Below are 6,000 nucleotides of genomic sequence, written 5' to 3'. Positions count from 1 at the left end.
TTTTCCAGTCTTCAACTGTCCAATTTTGGTGAGCTCGTGCAAATTGTAGCCTCTTTTTCCTATTTGTAGTGGAGATGAGTGGTACCCGGTGGGGTCTTCTGCTGTTGTAGCCCATCTGCCTCAAGGTTGTGCGTGTTGTGGCTTCACAAATGCTTTGCTGCATACCTCGGTTGTAACGAGTGGTTATTTCAGTCAAAGTTGCTCTTCTATCAGCTTGAATCAGTCGGCCCATTCTCCTCTGACCTCTAGCATCAACAAGGCATTTTCGCCCACAGGACTGCCGCATACTGGATGTTTTTCCCTTTTCACACCATTCTTTGTAAACCCTAGAAATGGTTGTGCGTGAAAATCCCAGTAACTGAGCAGATTGTGAAATACTCAGACCGGCCCGTCTGGCACCAACAACCATGCCACGCTCAAAATTGCTTAAATCACCTTTCTTTCCCATTCTGACATTCAGTTTGGAGTTCAGGAGATTGTCTTGACCAGGACCACACCCCTAAATGCATTGAAGCAACTGCCATGTGATTGGTTGATTAGATAATTGCATTAATGAGAAATTGAACAGGTGTTCCTAATAATCCTTTAGGTGAGTGTATAAAGATGTTTTACAAAAACCTATTACAGTATGGAATATATAAGACTTACATTGTTTGTTTGTTAATGTTCATAATAGTTCTTATGTGTTTTCAGTCATCCAATACGGATGAAACGACTGTAAGTAAACAAATAAAATAAATGTTCAATAGGTGCTTTAGAAACTTTCGAAAGTGTTGATAAACAGTTGCATGTAAACAGAACATTTCGAAAGTGGTTTATTTGCGTGCATTTTTATACATAATGCTTACTGTGTTGCCAACTTGGCAACTTTGTTGCTAGATTTAACGACTTTTCAGACCCCTTTAGCCTTTATTTTCCAAAATGCGCCTTGTTTGAGATGGTTTGATTTAGATTGTATATGACTGTATGGACATATAAACATGTACACAGCTTGCTTATAAATATGCGCAGTGTTACGGATATTATTTATGCAGTTTTAACATGGGGTGTAGTTTTAGCTGCTCAAATTCACGCATCCTTACATACTTTATTCTTACACACAAATAAATAAGAAAAGATTTATTGAGCATTTGGCTGTATTATGTTTAATAAAACACAGAATATGACAGCTTCGAGTAGTGAAGAGAAGCAGACCTGTAGCGCTTACGCTAGAGTATGTGATGACGTCACTGATATGCTAATTATCGTGTGACTAATCTAGCGAAATTTTGCGAATTTCAAGGCACACTTTTCATTACAAATAGTTTTTTTAAGGCAATTACATTAGACAAATGGTAAGAATTTCCCAGATCATGTCTTTTAGTGCATATTAAGTGGCGAAGCATATATAAAATAATAAATGACATGGTGGTGTCATCCCTGGTGGAAAGGCGGCATTAACTTCTGGTACAACTTTATTCGTGCTCTCATTGAACCTGTACACTTTAATTGTCTTTTTTTAACACATTTTCTGATTTCGACTGTGTAAAGCGCCAGCTGGATGTAAATTCAGTTTTACTAATGAACAACGCTGTATCATTACATACAGCGATCTGTCAATATGTCATCTTACATTACAGCTCTCACCACTTCAGCCTGAACAACCACAGAAACGGAGGAGAAAATGATGAAAGTATGAGATACGCTGTTATTGTGAAGGGTGTCAAAAACCTTTAGCTCCGAGAATTCAGCAAGCCTTCCATATGCTGTTTAAGATTAAAAACACCGCAGATAAATAAAACCACAGCAACGCACTTGACAGACGTAACCAGGTGACACGAGGAAGGTCTTCTCAGTGATATTTCACTCTTAATTGACTGTAATTCTGTGTGTCTTCTGCACGTGATCATATTAACAGAGCCATTCTGTTTAACCTGTCAAACCGCACAACACAATCACCATCTCATTTAGGGACCTTGGAAAGCTTACACGCGTAGAAATGTCAACGCGTGTCACATGTTGGAAACCAGACAGCCTCCAATTAAAGAGATAACACTGCACAATCTTTTATATGACGACATGTAAAGCATTGCCAGAACGCTTCTACATTCATCACCGGATGTTTTCACTTGTTTTATGTTTGTGAATTAATCTAATCGCTTTCCATAAAGTGTCTTCTGCTGTTATAGTGCAGTTACATTTCAAGATTTGTGCCATTTCTTGAATTCAAGCATCTTACGTTTCACACCAAGAACGACAATGATAAAGATTAAAAAAATAAATTTAAGAGAATAGCAGAGTGCACAACCCAACTGTACCAGAGGAACAATTTCGTTATTATTACGTTTTACATTTTTTACTTTTTCCAGTTGATGAAAGAAAAAACAATGACAGCCAATCTAAATCTATTTCAATTTAAAGGGCTCATGCAATCAAAATGTGAAACTGCAATGTGTTATCTTAGAATTAACATAGCATTATTGTCTGTTGGTGTGAATGCAACTAAACTTATCGTTCTTGGTGTGAACAGACCTTAAACGTGGAGTGGTTGATTTGGAAAGGTGCTAACTTTAGCCTGCTAGCACTGAAATTATAATCCCACCCTCTATGCGATTCGCCATCCAAAGCCACGCCTCCTCCAAACACATGAATGTATTTCGTAAATCCACGTAACGAATTACAAACTAAATCCATTAAATTCTTCTCGAAGCACGTACATACCTGTCCAAAAGAAAGAGAGCAACCATGGTATCGTCTTTCAGACCCTTTGCCTACAGGCTGAACCGATGTTAATTCGAGTCTAAAACCAAAATGTTAATGTAGTTTAACAAAACAAATGATGTGCCATGTTAATTTAATAAAGCTAGATTTTTAGATTTAATATTTACTTAGTATGGACTAAAAAATGGCAGACATTTTTCACTGCAAGGACGGATTTTTGCCTTGTTTTCTATAGTATAAATATAAAAAAATCAAAGATACATTTTCTTATCAAGGAAAGTGACCTAAGATATTTCAGTTATTTTCTTAAGAACCTAATTCAAGTTTATTTTTTACCCCATTGACAGATTTGTTTTGCTAGTCTTAAACAAAAACCTCAATCCTATATTTTCTTTTATAAAACAAGACTAAACATCTTAGGTCTTTTTTTAGATAAAATGCTAAGAACTTGTGTTCTTGTTTTACACTCGCTTTACTATCTTGACATTCTTAATTGAAGATACAGCAAAGATGTAGAATAGATATTTACACTGAAAAGGACAAAATTACCGAATAAGAAAATTCAAAAACTCAAAAATACAACAAACTCCTTTAAACCTCAAAGATAAATGAACATTAAGCACAAACAAGTCTTTTTTCTTAACTGAAAAACACTTAAAATAACACTAAATTTCGAAATTTACTGCCTACATGCAGTCTTACGCAAAGCATGCTGGGAACTGAAAATCCCCCTCAACCAGTCATGTTGAATTAACTTGTTTACATTAAGTAAACTCAACAATAGGTCCAATATTATAGGGTTTTGCGTTCTACTCAACAATGTTAAGTTGACCAGTCAAACACTCGTTAAGTAAAGCTAACAGATCTAAATTTTTAGTATAAATAACTAGTTAACTTACCTTAATTCAGTTACTTGCATTCTTTATGTACTGTGAACAAGGATGGGTTTAGTAAAACTAACAGCAGCGGCAGTTCATTTTTTTGAGTGTGTCCTCTGTCACAAGCATGAACAGACTTTATGGACCGCCTTCGGAGGCTGTGGAAGAATCATCACTAGCTCTGAGAACACAAGATGAGTTAACATAAAAAATCTTAAACTCTCAGGAGACATGAACATGTGATGTTCATCCATGTGATATTAGCCTTCCAAGAAACTCGTGTCAAACTTTAGACTAGTTAGTAAAACTTTACTTCATACTGAGCATCTTTAAATCTTTTAATCTTTTAACATTCACAAGGCATTTTACTTCAGAAATGAGACACATTTTAGAAGTTGACGTTGTTTTAGAAGTGAAGCAAAGACAAACATGAACCGATGAAGTGTTCACGTAAGGTAAAAAGCGGTCAGTTCTGTTGACTTTGACAGCTGAAGCTAATGGAGAAAAATGACCGAACGGACAAAACTGCCGAGTTTGGTTTCTCAGCGTTTATTTGCCTCCTCAGACATTTCATTACGGCCAGACTTCAGATAATTGTTGTTTTCATCTTTGCTTTATTAGTTGGTGGCTATTAATTAAATGTAAGAGAATATCGAAATGCAATATGCAACAGCTTGTCATAAATCACAAAGCAATAAACCCACGCTTGCGTTCTGCATGCCAAAACGATCTAATCAAAGAACAATGCTCGTTTTTTATTACTGTCGTTATAACATCCCTCCATTCCATTATGACAAGACGCCAACCTGCCTATCGGCACCGGCACAAACCTTTCGGTAATGAAACACACGGGACGCCGCCCTGGGGGACAACAGAAACACGCGCATACGCGTTTTCCAGACAGAAGCTGACCGACGCGTCGCGATCAGAGAGAAGCGCGCCATCTGCTCCTCGCGGCCCGGATGCTGGATTTCACCGACAATATGTGCAGACTGTCGCACAACACAAACACAAGCTGTCTGTCTGCGGGTGCATAAAGTGTTAGAATCCTGCTTTAACTGTCCGGAGGGCATCTGCTATATTCACATCACAGGCCAGAAATTCACTAATAAGGTATAAATGCTTATTAGAAGCACACCGGTCCAATGAACACGCCGGTCCAATGAACACGCCTGCAATGACTGTTTTCGTCAGATGTGACACTAAACCACAACAGGTAACTATTTACAAATCAGCTATAACAAATAAAAGAGTTTACACTAACTTCCGTTTGTTACGAGAAACTAAAAAAAGGTCATTTTGTAAAGCTCACAACTTACAATGTTACAAGTTGTTATTTTTATAACTCGTGTTCAATTATTTAGGATATATTCAGTGGCGTGTAGATACGTTTGATAAGCTTCACACATGTAAACAGCAGAATATTGTTTTATTTAAAATGAGGCCAATTTTCGTGCTGTGTAAAAGCTTCAAGTGAAATGCTCCCAAATCTCGCGTGTTTCATAATCACACATTGTGAAAAGTGCTATATAAATAAAATCGAATTGAATTATTTGGAAATGGTCCCGTTCGAGATTCCATAAAAACACGACGGAAAATACCTAATTAAAGAAATACAGTAGCTTGTTTTAAAATTTGTATATATTTTATAATATTATACTCTAAAAATATTATTTTAATACTGTATTATTAAATGAATAATTGTTTAATATTAAATAATAATTATTAAAATTAATTTCTCTTTTCACTCCCCTTTAAATGGCACACAAAATGTGACAGTATATTTATAAAATAAAATAACTAGCAATAAACCTAGCTGTGACTCAACAAAAAATCTGACTAATGATGCTGAATAAAAAATAAGAAAACGTTAATATTTTAAAAGAATTCATAGGAACACGGAAACCAGAAAAAGCTGATAATCTACAGCATTGTCTGTTGAGGAGTTTTGCAGAAATGTAAGATTATTTTTAGAAATAGAAGATTAAGGTTAAAAATGTAAGGCCCAATAAAAACTCTATTACAATTTCTCCTAAACAGACAACATGAATTAGTTTCATAAGAGCCTCTGCTCCTCGTCGAACTGTAGCGTGTGTCTGCAGATGAGCGCAGTCGTGGTGATGTTGGGATTTCACAGAAATTCAAACTATTTCAAAGGCATCCGAGAAAAGCGCTCAGAGCAGATAGTGGCTTTCAAATGCCTGCGAGCTGTTTCCATCCAAACACCATTTACTAACCGTGAAAGACTTTCGGATATTTTTTTGCTTCGCTCGAGCCAGAAACGTTGTTTTTGTGTAGACTGGATGGAGTGCTGTGGGTTTTTCTATGTAACAGTGATTCTTGCTTTGCAAACATCTCCAGTGAAACCCAAATGTTGCGTATTAAATACCAGTGCTAATAACTACAAATAAACACACAATAA

Source organism: Triplophysa rosa, linkage group LG15 (genome assembly GCF_024868665.1).
Source record: "Triplophysa rosa linkage group LG15, Trosa_1v2, whole genome shotgun sequence".
Taxonomy (NCBI): Eukaryota; Metazoa; Chordata; class Actinopteri; order Cypriniformes; family Nemacheilidae; genus Triplophysa; species Triplophysa rosa.
The sequence above is the reverse complement of the archived record's forward strand: the minus strand, read 5'-3'. Positions refer to the sequence as shown.